Source organism: Aythya ferina, assembly GCF_964211825.1.
Source record: "Aythya ferina genome assembly, chromosome: 24".
Classification (NCBI taxonomy): Eukaryota; Metazoa; Chordata; class Aves; order Anseriformes; family Anatidae; genus Aythya; species Aythya ferina.
The window spans coordinates 4097819-4111403 of NC_140322.1; the positions used below are offsets into that span (position 1 = coordinate 4097819).

Sequence of the window (13585 nt, forward strand, 5' to 3'; positions counted from 1 at the left end):
CGGGTGAAAAGGTCGATTTGCTCCTGCCCCTCGCTGAGGCTCTGCTGAAATTACACCCGGCCGCGCGCGGCGGGGGGAGCGGCGCTCGCACCCGGCCCCTCCGGCCCCTCCGGCCCCTGCTCCTGCTGCGGCCTCGAGCGGCGGCCACGTGGCTGAATCCGGCTCGGGATGGGCCTTGCACACGCGTGTGCACCCCCGAGGGGCTTGCACGTGTGTGTGCAGCCCTCCCCGGCCCCTTTCGTGCCGGCCATGGAGGGGCGAGGAGCACGGCGCGACCCCCAGGCGCGGCGGCATCGCCCCAGTGCTCCCCAACAGTCCCAGCGTCCTCCCCAGCAGCACGGCGTGCCCCCAAATGTTGCAGCATCCCGATGCTCCAGCACTCCCCTCAATGTCCCAGCGTCCCCAAAGTCCTCCAGCAGCCCCTAAATGCGCCAGCAGCCCCTGAAATGCTCCAGCATCCCAAATAGTCCAGCCTACCCCAAATAATTCAGCAGCCCCCAAAATGCTTCAGCATCCCAAATAGTCCAGTATCCCCTAAATACTCAAACAGCCCCTGAAATGCTCCAGCATCCTCCAAACACTCCAGGCTACCCCCAAATGCTCCAGCATCCCAGATATTCCAGCACCCCCCAAATGCTCCAGCACCCTCCAAATCCTCCAGCATCCCCCAAATGCTTTAACACCCCCCCAAAATGCTCCAGCACCCCCAAAATACTCCAGCATCCCGAACACTCCAGCATCCTAAATACTCCAGAATCCCAAATCTTCCAGCATCCCCCCCCCCATGCACGAGGCCCTGGTGCTGCAAAGCGCTCAGCCCTGGCCCCCAGCCAGGTGTGGGGCAGGATGGGGGGGACCCGGCCAGCGGTGTCCCCAGGCGGCCACGTCGGGCTGGCTCCCGCCCGGACCCTGCCTAGGGGGAAAGGAGGAGGAGGAGGAGGAGGAGGGTGAGAACATCTGGTCGCAGGGAAGAGGGACAGTCCAGGAAAATGTGCAGAGCTGTTGGAAGAGGCCCTCGCCGCGGAGGCTGGGGTGGAGCGAGGCCTCCCTCCTGCGCCGCAGCTGCGCCGGGGCTCGGCGGGGAGCGGGGGCACCGGCACGGGCAGGGGCAGGGGCTCGCTGCGCCCCCACCTCTCCATCCCCCGAGGGGAAACCGAGCCCCAGAGCGAGCAGTAAGGGGATTTGGGGGCTGCACGAGCAGGGTCAGCACCGCCACGTCTCCTGGGCGCATCCCCCGTGCCTGGCGATGGCTCGAGGAGCGCGGGGCGGATTTATATGGCACGGCACTCGGCACCCTGGGGGGGTCGAGCAGGGGAGGGGAGAGGTGCGGAAAGGTTGCGGTGAGCCCGCGGCCAGCTCGCCTCCTCCCCGAAGGCGCTGGCTGCCACCCCCCCGCAGGTGGCTGGAGCAGAACGGTTGGTATGGAGACAGGGAAGCGCGGGCTGGGTAAGGTGACATTCGCCAGATGCCAGGTTCACACTCGCTCCAGCCACTGCCCCCCCCCTCCACCACGGCCACCCCCAGCAGACGCCGGGCTGGCGGTGCCCCCGGCATGCCACGTGTCCCCGAGGGGACAGCAGGGCCGTGGGGACAGCAGGGGACGGCGGAGAAGGGGCCCCCCCACCCCCAAACCATGGCACGGCGTCGCAGAGGGGACAATTAGCAGCTGGTGGCTAACGAGGGAGAAGCCATCCTCGGGCTGAGCAGGTTTTGCGCCTCCTGCCCGGGCAGGGGGACACCGTGCAAGGCTGTCCCTTGTCACCGGGGTATGGGGGGGGATCCAGGCTGTGCCCCCCCCCTCGGTCAGTGCAGCCAAAGCCCTGCTGGAGATCAAAGGGCCGTCAGCCGGCGCGGCGAGCGGGGCCAGGACAGATTCCCGTCACGCAAGGGGCCGGGGGGACCTCATCCGTGCCGGGCAGGGAGGCTGGGGGCCGGGGGGGGGGGGGCCCCGCTGCCAGCCCACACAAAGCGCCTCCGGCCGCGCTCCCCACGCCCCCTGCCCCCGGCTGCTGCTCTCTGACCCCCGTGCAGGGGAGGCTGGAGCCTGGTAATGAGCTCAGCGCCTGCTCAGCATCCCCGGGCCCCCGCAGCCCCCGGCAGGTGTGGGGCACGGCTCGCCCCGGAATGAGGGGGGGGGGCCTGGAGTGGATGGGAATGGGAGGCAGGCGGCGACGGGGCCACGTGGTTGGGTTTTGGCCACCACTGAACCTCCTCTGCACCCCCTCAGCCCCCCCAGGAGCCCCCCACCCGCTTTGCACGGGATGCTCTGCGTGGGCACCGCGTCCCCCTGGGGCACGGGGACACCCGTGGGGACCCCCGGCGGTCACAACAGGGGACACACACACGGCCTCGCTGCACCCCGGCTCCATCCTCTGCATCCTCCTCCTTCCTCCTCCTCCTCCTCCTCTCCGCCCTGAAGCAGCAGCCAGCTCTCGCCGCTCTGCTGAGCACCAGCGCACTCCACTTCCAGATTTTCAGAGCGACCTCCTGGCTACCTGGAGCCGGCGCTGGCTGCTCGATGCCCCCTCTGATCTCTCCTCCCCTCCGGCCCCCCAGCAGCCCCGAGGGAGCCGCCGGCGTGGAGCGGGATGCAGGGGGAGCTGCGAGAGGAGAGGTCAGCCTGCACCTGGACGCAGCCTCGCCGAGCCGCGGGGGCTCTGCCGCCCGCCCCCCCCGGTGCTTTTGGGGTTGTTTAACCCAACCGGGCCCAGGCGGGCGAGGAAGAGGAGGGAGCGCGATGAAGGGCGCCTCGCGAAGCGCTCGCACGTGTGCCAGGCGCTGCTTGGGCACCCCCAAGGTGGTGCCCGTGGGGATGCGCCCGTCCTTCCAGGCTGATTCCCGACTGGGATTTGGCCCCAGGAGAGAGGTGTGGGGTGCAGGATGTGGCCCTGGCTCCCCACGTCCCCCGGTGTCACCAACCCCACGTCCCCCAGCGTCACCAACCCCACGTCCCCCAGCGCCGCGCCAGATAACCGGGGGAAGGCTGGGGAGGAGGGGGGAGAGAGAAGGTCAGGAAAAGACGTAAAAGCCCCAAAATATCCCAAAGCCGTGCTGGGGAGGGGGAGGAGGGCAGGGCGGCGAGGGGCCCGCGGCGGCGAGGCAGCACCGCAGGGCACCACCAGCCTCCGGCCGAGCCCTGCCTTCAAAAAGCCAGCGGAAAACCCCCCCCGACAGGCACACAGATGGAAAAAGCACCGAAGCGCCAGGTCCCCCCCCCCCATCCCCGCCTCCCCACCAAGCCCCCAACCCCTCTGCCCCCTGCCCGCGGGTTGTTCCAAGCCCTCCGCTCCCCCCGGCACCCTGCTCCCCTCCGCTCTCCCTTGCACTCTGGTATTTGGTGTGTTCCTCAGCTGCAGGAAATTCCTGATGCTCTCCATCATGCAGGCTGCGCTCGCATCCCCCGCCCTGCCAAGGCTCCCCTCCAAAGGACAGACATGTGCTGGACATCCAGCGCACACGACGGCAGGAATCTCTCCCCTCCCCGCCGCGGCCGGGGATTTGCTCTCCCGCTCGCCTGCGCCTTTTCTCCCCTCTCTCTCTCTCTCTCTCTCTCTCGCTCTCTCTTTCTCTCTCTCGCCTTTTTATTTTAAACTCCAGCCCTGCAAACGAGCCCCCTCCTTCCCCGCGAGAGCTGGCGGGAGGCTGCGGGCGGGTGGCAGTGTCTGAAGCAACCCAGCCCTGGCCGTTCCCCTGCCTGCCTTTTTCCCTCCGTCTCTCTCTCTCTCTCCGCGAGACCGCTCCTGATCTTATTTTAATTCGTCTCAGACGGTGTTGGAGTGTTATTTTAAGAGAGAGGATATGCACAGACATTGTGTTTTCTGCTTTTTCCTGGCCCCAAGCCAGGCTCTCTGGGCTGTCAGCTACCCACTGTGTTGCAGTCACGTGTGGGAAGAGGCAGCCAGAGCCAGCCTCACAACTCCTGGTAGCAACATGGAAATCAAGTGTGCACTTTCTTCCCTCTGTATGTGTCTGTATTATTAATAGCGTCTCTCTCCGTGAGTTATCCATAATGTATCTTAATACCTGTCCGTCTCTAAATGATGTATTACGGTGTGCACGCGCGATGGCGGCGGTGCCACTCGGGGGGAAGGCGCCGTGCCGGTGCCGGCAGCGCCCCGGGGTGAGGCACGGCTGCGATCCTGCCCCACCGACACCGACGCCGGGTGCTGGGAGCCCACGCGGGGACACAAACCCACCCCAGGGGACCGGCGGTCACCGTTTGGCCAGGCTGGGGACGTCGCGGGGACACAGCGAGCCGCTCGCGGTGCCACCACCCCCGGGTGCTGGGGGATTCGAGGCTCCCTGACAACACCTCACAGAGGGCAAAGACAAGGCTGGAGCGGGGAGCAGGCAGATGTGGTCTCTCAGAAAGGCCTGGGGGCATTTTGGGGGCTCACAGCCCCGGGGGGGGGCTGAGCAGAGCCTCCCCCCACGAGCAGATGCTTGCAGCACCCAGCAGCCAAGTCCCTGCGTGGCAGCTGGCTCGTGCTGCCCTTCCCCAGGTGGCTCTGGTGCCCTGTTCCCATCACGTCCTGGGGACATTAGGGCAGGGACAGGGCTGGGCGCCTCCCCACGCACCAGTAACACCGACACCCACACGTATTATCGATAAATCCCGAGCCCCCACACCCCCCCTGTACCTGTACAGTGCGCAGGTGGGTGCACGAGCGTGCCCACACGCACACTGCACACACACTGGTGGCACCACCTCGACACACAGACCTCATCCCAGCCTTCACATCACTGCCCGGGCACCGGGCACATCCCCAGGCGCCCTGCACCACCCACGGGTGCTGCAGCAGGCTTGGGGTGCCCCTCGCTCCCCACAGCGCAGCACCACCCCAACCCCGAGGGTGTCCCGGGGCCGACGGGAGCAGGAATCCAGCAAAGCGAACGGGGAGCTCGAGGCTTCGCGTTTCTGGATTCTGGTTCCCGTTTCTGCTCCCGGCTGTTTCCATGGAAACTGGCGTCGGACCTGGGAAAATAAGGTTAGGGTTTGCAGAGGAGGCCCTCTGCCAGCGCCCGCCCGCCGGAGGGGCACGCGCCCAGGCGCCCGCCTGCTCCTGCACCGAGCCATGGTGCTCGGGTCCGGGGGCTGAGCAGCACCGGTGCGCTCCAGCCTCCTTCCTCCTGGGGTGCCAGGATTAAACCGGGTAATCTGGGGACCCGCAGTGCCACCCCTGGTGGCCTCGGTTTGTCCCAGCGCAGCCGGTGGCACAGGGAGGTGGCACTGACCAAGGCTGCTCGGGAGGGACGCAGCCAACCCGTGTCCCTGCCATCCCTGCGGGACCCCGCTGCCTTCCCATTGCTCCAAACCCATCTCGGCTCAGCCCTAACGAGAACTTTGCAGCGATGCCCAGGTGCTTGTGATGCCCCAGCCAGCCCCAAAAGGACAGGTACCACCAGGACAGTCCCCAAAAGCACCCGCTGTCCTCGGCACACTGCTGTTGGCCCCGTTGTCACACCACCAGGGCTGCACCATGGGTTTTCCAAGCACCCGGTGCCCTCCGGGAGCCCGGCCCTCCCCTTCCCCGGTTCAGGATCCCCATTTTGGCTCTGGGGAAGGTGGGGAGTCGGCGCGGGGAGAGAATGAGGACACGGCACCTCGGGGGAGCCGTGAAGACTAATGAATGGAGGCTTTTAAAAAGCACTTTGAGTGAGAAGTGCTGGAGTAGGAACTAATTATTCCTCCTGCGTGCGCACACACTTGTACGCACACGCGGGCGCGTGCACGCGCGCGCAGGCGTCCTGCTGGCTCCCGGAGTCGCAGCTGCAAAATCGCAGCAAACCCCAGCACCCAGCACCATGGCAGCAGCATCCTCGCCAATCAGCGCCGCCTCAGCCAGCACATCCCCTCCGAGGCGCTGCTTTGCCTCCTGCCCCTGCTCTCCCGTGCCCCCCGGCGCAGCCACGTGTGTCCCCACCCCCCCCCCAAATTTTGCTGCCGTCGCCTGCCCAGCCTTGGCGCAGCGCTCGGCTGCGAGCTGGTGGCGCGGGGCGCCGCTCGCCCTCCTCTCCTCCTTCTTTTCGCGGCGCCTGCTGGTTTTTGGAAAGGTTTCCTCCGCCCCCCTTCCCCGTTTTATTAAAAAGCCGCCATTTTACGGCGCTCGAAGGCCGGCCGCTCCCCGGGGATGGACGGCACCTGGCGCCCGGCTCCTCGCCGCCCCGTGCAGGTGCGACCCCGCGCGAGGCCGGCGGCACCGGGTCCCTCCGCGGGCGCAATTTTGGGCTGGTTTGGAGCAGAGCCCAGCCCCGCCGGAGCACGCAGCCGCCGGTGCCCCCGCGCGCCCCCGCTGCCTCCCCAGCCCCGCTGCATCCGGACGTGCCCGGCGCTGCCGCCAGCTTTGGGGCACCGGGGCCACGGGTGCCGTCCCCCTGCGGTCCCCGAGGCCGGCGCGGCGCTGAGCGCTGCACCATTTTGCATTCTGGTGCTGACCGGGCCCTGCTAACCTCCCACTCCCACCCCCACAACGGGCTGTGTTTCAGCTGCTCTTGAAATCTGTCCAGGCTGGATTCATCACAAGAGCCCTCAAGCGGCTGCAAACAAACAGAAAAAAAAAAAAAAAAGGGAAAAAAAAAAAAAAAAGAAGAGGGAGCGAGAAAAGCGATCGATCGGCGCTGGGGGGCCCAAGCCCCTTCGGCGGCTCTCAACCTGCAGTGCTGCATGCCCCAAACTCATCTCCCCGAAGAGAAGAGGGGATGAGGGTGAGGGGCGTGGGGAAGGGGCCGGAGGAAGGCACGGCTGGGTGTGGGGATGGGGGCTCGGGGCCGGGCCGTGCCACCGAAGCCCCCGGGTTGCGGTGTGGCGGTGGCGGTGGCATGCGGCTGCTCCTCCGCCGCTCTCCCTTCCCGGCGGAGCCGGGCTCGCGCCGCTCTGAAACTTCCCTCTTGTGGTTACTGCAGTTAAAAAAGCAAACAGGAGGCTCGGGCGCATTAAGAAAGAAATAGGAAATCGCGCGGATTGGAGCGCGGGGGCCGGGGCTGGGGTGCGCCCTGTGCCGGCTGCGCTGCAGCCGGGAGCTGGGGACAGGGCTGGGGGACAGGGCACGGGGTGAGCACACGGCATGGGGAGGATGAAGAGGGTTTGGATCCTATGGGGTTGGGAAAGGTGGCAGGGCCGTGCCGGGCACCCAGGCGCTGTTTCGCCACCCGGGCAGGGCCTGGCTGGGGGTTAACGGCCAGGAAAGCGATCGCCGCCACCGCCACCCCGCTGGGAATTGCTACCACGGGAGACGTGAGCTCGGGTTGCTGCGCCGGGGTTTTTAAGAGGGGCTGGGGCATTTCTACCACCGCCAACGATCCCATCCCTCACCGCCACGCTCCAGCTCCGTGCCCGGCATCCCGAGCTCTGCGCAGGGCTCGGCCCGAGCGCTGCTGCTTCAAGGCACGGCTGCCGCAGCACCGATGGTCAACACAGCGCCGTGCTGGGCACCAAACATGAGGAGCGTGGCGGCTGCAGACCCCCGGGCTCGGCGTTTGCGGGAGCTGCACCGGGGTTTTGCAAAGGTGCCCTCGAGCCCGAGCCTCCCCGGCGGCCTCGCGGCAGGCGGCCGTGCTGCAGGACCGCCGCCACCGAGCCCAGCTCCTGCCGGCTGATTAGCAGAGCTGCACGCGGAGATTTACTGCTAATTACCCGTGCCGCAGTTGTGCTCGCAGGCCTGGGCATGATTAGGGACACGGAGGGGCTCGGGGGGTGAAAGGGGCGGCTGAGCCCCCGGCCAGGAGCGCTGCGGTGCTGGGGGCTCAGCCCCATGCTGTGCTGTGCCACCAGGGTGGCCGTGGCTTGAGATAATTTTGTGGTGGGTTGGAGGAAAGCACCAGAAGGTGGAGGGGGTGCCATTTCGGATAGCACCACGCACCTGCCCCCGTGGCCGGGGAGCCCCGTGGGTCCCACGGCGCTGCTGGGGACGGCAGCATCCATCACCCATCAGCCAGGTGGGGATGTGGAGGGACCCCAAATCATACAGCTGATGGGGTTTTGGGGACTGCTCCCCTGCTAACTGCGTCCCACGGGAAGCAAGGGGCTGCCCAGCACCTTGTGGGGACCGATCCTGCCCCCCCTTCTTGCCAGCCCTGTGGCTTCTGGCTCTCCCCCTGCCTGCAGGCACACACTGAGCATGGCACCAGCTGTCCTCCTGCCAGCAGCAGGCACAAATCGGGCTGAGCCTGACCCTCCGAGCTGGGGGGGGCACTGCCAAGGAGATCTCCAGCCAGGGGGGCTGCTCCAAACCTGAGCCTCCCCACCACCCATGCCCACCCCGATCCCACACGGGGTCAGCTCACAGCCCCGCTGCACCCCTCATTATCAGCCCAGGGGTGTGGGTGGCCACATCCTGCTCGCACCCAGCACTGCACAGACAGCCCTAACAAAGACCTAACAGGGTGAGGTGTTGGGTGGCTGCATCCCCCAGCCCCGCAGACCCACCGGTGTCCCCCCCATGCCCCCAGCACCCCACCGCCCGGCACGAGGAGAGGGGCGCGGGGCCGGTGCCGGCACTGCAGGGCTCCTCTTCCTCCTGCAATGTCAACCTGCTGCTCTGCACCCGCCAAGGCTGCCCTTGGAAAAGCTGTCGGCTGCGCTGGCTGGGCTGCCAAGCCCAGGACAAGCTCTTTAGCTCGGCTCTGCCAGAACAGATGCCTGGCCTACTGTAATTCTTCCTAGCGTGGCCGGGGAGGGGGGGAGCAACCTCATTTGAGCACTGCAGAGGCTGCTCCTCCAAAACCCACCCGCTGCAGTGCAGCTTCCCCAAGGGGAGGGGACCCCAAAGGCTCGGGAGCAGGGCAGGGTGGCCCGAGGGGCTCCTCGGGGACGCTGGAAGGGCCGGGCGGGGAGGGAGGGGAGGCGGCGCACGGCGGGAGGACGGCGACGCGCGGCGCGCGCTGGAGCAAAACGCGGCTCTGCCGCCAGCTGGGGAGGAGAGAGCGACCCGCTGCAAGGACAAGTGGGAGCCGCCAGCTCCGTGCCACCGGTGTCCTTGCAGCCTGCTCGCCTGCTTCGTGTCGACGCTCCCCGCGAAACAAAGATCCCGTTCTCATGGCAATGTCCTCTGCGGAACAGGCAAAGAGCAGCGCGCGGCGCAGCCAGCGGAGCCGCGGGGAGGAGAGAGCCGAGTTCAAAAGGGGCCGGGGGAACGGTTGCCTGCGCCGCTCGGGAGGGTTCGCGCTCCTTCTCACGCTCTCTCCAAGTTTCTCCCCGTGCAACCCCCCCGAAACCCCCCGAGACGCCCCCGAGCCGCTCGGCCACGAGGGCAGGAGCTTGGCGAGCCCGACGGGAAGGGGCCGTGCCGCAGCCATAGCGCGGCACGAAGCAGGCCAGCAGCGTTTCCACAAAGACAGTTTCTTCCACTGGCTGCAGTTTGGGGCTGCCAGAAGCCAAAACAAGAATGGAAACATCCCATTTCACTGGCCAAAATTCAACGCAGGTTTTTTTTTTTTTTTTTTTTTTGTGTTGTCTTTTTCTTTTTTTTTTTTTTCTTTCCCTCGTCTTTGGTTAGGAACGGAAATTCCCTGCCATGAAAACATGACGAAACCCCAAACCAAAACACAGCTTGGAATGAAACCTTCGCCCGGGTCCCTGGGGATGCCGTGCGGGGCAGGTCCCCGGGGCTGGGGCTCGGTGTGCGGGGGGACCGAGTCCGGATGTCGGCGCCAGCGCCGGCCCCACGCGCGGCAGGGGAAGTCGTGCTGGGGGAATCTCTCCAGCGGCCGATGTGCTTCCCCCTCCGTGCGCCTTTGGGGTGAGGCCACCACTTCCCATCCCTGCTCTGCGCTGCTGCACCTCGGAAACTGCACGAGGGAGCTGGGGCCGGGCCCGCAGGAGGGCTGCTCTGCACATGGGGAAGCCAGAGGGAGGTGGGTCCTGCCCGGCCCTGCTGCAGCACAGCCCCCCCTGGGTGCCCAAGCTGAGGGGGTGCCGGTTTCTGGCTGTGCTCGGCTCCTCTGCAAAAGCAGCCGCTGGGAACGGGCCCATCCATCACGTCTCAGGGTGCTTGGGGCCAGCAGAGCCCCAGGCATCGCCCCTGCAGCTGCGCCCCAGCACCGCACCCCAGCGCCGTCCCTTTCCCTGCCCGCGCCCAGCTCTGCTTTCAGCCAGATGTTCGGCCGCAGGATGAAACAGCTCTTCCCGCCCCAGCCCCTGCCGTGGCTCTCTCCGGCTCCCGTTCCGGAGGCTGGATCCGGCCACGCAGGCTGAATAAGGCTCTGCCTTTGTCCGGCTCCCCCCGCCGCGCTTCCCCTTATCTAGCCCAGCCGCCTTGCCAAGACCACGAGGCAGCGGGGAGGACGCGGCGAGCAGGGAGAGGCCGTGCCGGCGCCTCCCGGGGCCGTTAACTCTTCTCCTGCCCCGTGCACGCTCACCCAGCCCCGTGCACGAAGCCCCCCGGGGGACCACCAGCCCCATGCCGAGCGCATCCTGCCCCTCTCCACCCCTGCGTGCTCCCCAAACGCAGCGCATCCCCCCAGCTCCACGCCGAGCCACCTGGCCATGCACACCCCTCCTGGTGTCCAGGGACACCGAGCATCCCCGGGAGCTGGTGTGGGGCTCGGGGTGGGCACGGGGCCCCTCGCCCCGCAGCCCTTTGGGCGTCCTCGGGGGCAGAGCGGAGCCCGGCTATCTGTCTGCAGAGCTCCGCGCGCAGCAATTAACCTCGGGAGAGCAGCCGTGGCTCCTGCCAAGAACCACATTAGGTGTGTGTGGCAGTGTCTAGACATGCAAGAGACCAGAGGCCTTGATCTGTAGGAAGGCGGCTCAGTCCCTTCCCCCCCAACCCCCAGCCAGGCCCCCCCTGGCCCCCCTCCCGGCCTTGGCATGGGGTTGAGCCAACCCCGGCCAGCCCCGGGGCTGCTTTTCCCAGCTGGGACCACCGAGTGCCGGGCACTGGGAGGTGTGGGGTGAGGCTGAGCCCAGCCCCGCATCCCTCAGCACGGGCACGGGGACGCAGCAAAGAGCCCCGTGCTGGCTTTGAGAGCATCCCCCTGCCCCTTGGCACGGCACCGCGCTGGGGCCCCGTGGTGCCGGACCCCCTGCCCGGGCTGCGGGTCCCCAGAGCTGTCAGGAGGAGGAGGAGGAGGAGGAGGAGGAAGGTGGCTGCAAGCTGCACCCAGCCCATCTCCCCGCCGGGAGACGCAACAACCATCCCAACCATCCCAACCATCCCGGGGGAGCCGGCAGCAACCCCCCCCCGGTGCCAGGAGAGCCGCGGAGCCGAGGATGGAGCTGGGCAGGGACCCAGCTCGCCGCCTCCCTGCGCCTGTACCCGATGCACTCGGCCACGCTGCCCGTCCCGGTGGGCAGGTGGGTGCCAGAAGCCCTTTTCCCCGGGCAGGGTGCTGCAGGGATGGGTGGGCACGGAGGAGATGGGTGTTCCCCCCCTCCCGGAGCCCCTCGCCCTCACGCCCCCAACACCCCCTGCTCTCACCTCCCGGGTGCAGCCACCCCAGACGGCTGCAGGATGCTAGGGAGAAGAGATTTTCCCGACGTTAATTAATTAAAATAAACAGCAAATTAAATACAGCAAAATTAAAATAGCTCCGGAAATTAATTTTCAACAAAACCCACCTGGAAAGGCTGGATATTTAAAGAATTAATGGAGCCCTCTGAGACCATAAAGAACCGCTGAGCTCCCGGCATCCACCAGCCCCCTCCGAACAACCCCGGCCTCCCCGGGGACCCCGGGCCAGGGGGAAATTGGGACGGCACCCCGGATCGGAGCCCACCCTGAGCCCATATCCCTCGTCCCCACGCCAGACACCTCCTCTGGGCGCTGCCTGCGTGGCCCCGCTCGGAGCCGCCTCGCCACGCGGCTGCACGTGCCTGCGTGCTGCTGTGCAAGTGCGAGGCAGGGAGGGAGAGGAGGGATGCGGATGAAGGCTAGGGACGTGCCGGCCCTGCTCCTGGCACGACGCAGCACATGGATGCTCCTGCCTGCTCCGCTCCCTGGACACGTGAGCAGGGAGCGAGCGGCGCTGGGTGGCAGGACCCGCTCTGGCACGGCACGGCACCCACATGGGGACATCCCCTCCCGGCCAAAACCTCCAAAAACCAGGCTCCCCAAAGCTCTCCCCACGCTTAATCCCATAACTGAGGCAGGATTAATAGCAAACAGGCGGCGGGGCTGGGCAAAGCTCCTTACCAGGCGGCACCCAGAGGCCGGGGGGCTCCCGAGGGGCTCGGCGGGGTGCGGGTGGAGGGTGCAGGGGGCGCGGTGCGGGGGAGCACCCCCAGCCCTGCCGGCTGCGGTGCCGGTGGGGTGCATGGGGCTGGAAGCCCCCTCGGCCTCCCTGGCCCCGTTTCCTCTCCCCGCAGCCGGGCGTGTGCAGAGGAGCAGCGGCAGGGAAACGCCGGCGAGCGAAAAAGCTCCGGAAGGAAACGGAGAAAGCGAGAAGAAGCCGGCAGGTGGGGAGCAGGAGGGGCCGAGGCCGCCTCCACACCCGCCTCCGAACCCCGCCGTGCCCCCTGCACCCCGAGAGACCCACTCGGGGAAACCGAGGCACGGGGCGGGCGCACCCCTCGCGCCCCGCAGCCGGCGCTGAGCCCCCCTCCCTCTCCGCCACCCCGCGAGGGAAGCGCACCCCCCGCCGCGGCCGGGATGACACCAGCTCCCCGGCCTCCTCCCGCTCCACCCTGTTCCTGCAGGAACCCAGGAGCCCCGGTGCCGGGCCCGTGGCCAGCGCCGCTGCTCCCGCCCGCGCCTCCCTCCCCGCCTGCACCCGGGCGCCCGGGGCCGGCCCCAGCCTCGCGCCCGCACCCAGCCCGTGCAGCGCCCGCGGCGTGTCAGGGCGACCTTGGCCCGGCGCCCTGGCCGCTTTCCCCTTCATTTGCCGGCGATGCCAGTGGGCAGAGGTGGAGGGCGATGGATTTTTTGTTTTTGGAGGGGGTCGTTTTGTGTTTTTTTTTTGATTCCCCAATTGGGTTTTTCGCCGCGGTGCCGGGCCGCGGGTAGGGCGGCGGTGCCGGGCGCTCCGGGGGCGCTGGGTGGCCGCTTTCCTCCGCACACAGATGGCTGTTTCGACTCAGTCGAGCGCTTGACCTAAATCTCCTCCTGATCCACGGGAGCTGCAGTCCCTCGGCAGCACAGCTCAAGGCGAGGAAGAGGAGGAGGAGGAGAAAGAAGAGGAGGAGGATGAGGAGGAGGAGGAGGAGGAAGGGAAGCCGGGGCCAGCTGCGGACCGGCGGCAGGGTCACGCCGCGGGGGCCCCCACCCCGGGGCTTGGCGGAGGTGGCCGGGGGGGGTGGAAATCTCCCACGCTTTGAGCCCCAGCGCCCGCTCCCCGTGCGCCTGCGCGCCCGGCACAGGCCGGGGCCGGGGTAACCGCCCCGGCAGCCTCGACGCCCCGGCAGCCCACTTCCTCGGCGAGGGGCCTCGCGGAGGAAGCTCCAACGGCTCGAAAGTTTCGGCTGTGACTCAGCGGCTGGCTGGGGTGGCCGGGGCCCGGCCCCAGACTCGTGGGGCCACGGGACCCCAGCGGTTTTTGGGGGGACCGAGGGGGTTTGGAGGGGGTGGGCGGGGGATTTTTGGGCTCCCCAGACGAGGGCTGTCTGCAGCGCGCCGCGCTCCACCCCCAGTGTCAGAGCAGCCCAAACCGG

At 67.6% G+C, this 13585-nt stretch overlaps 1 protein-coding gene across 3 annotated transcripts in view; it reads right to left on the reverse strand.

Annotated features, from left to right (window-relative positions):
* Positions 1-13585, reverse strand: part of AHDC1 (AT-hook DNA binding motif containing 1) — a 51151-nt gene that overhangs the window by 22159 nt on the left and 15407 nt on the right. The gene's annotated exons all lie outside the window — the stretch shown is intronic.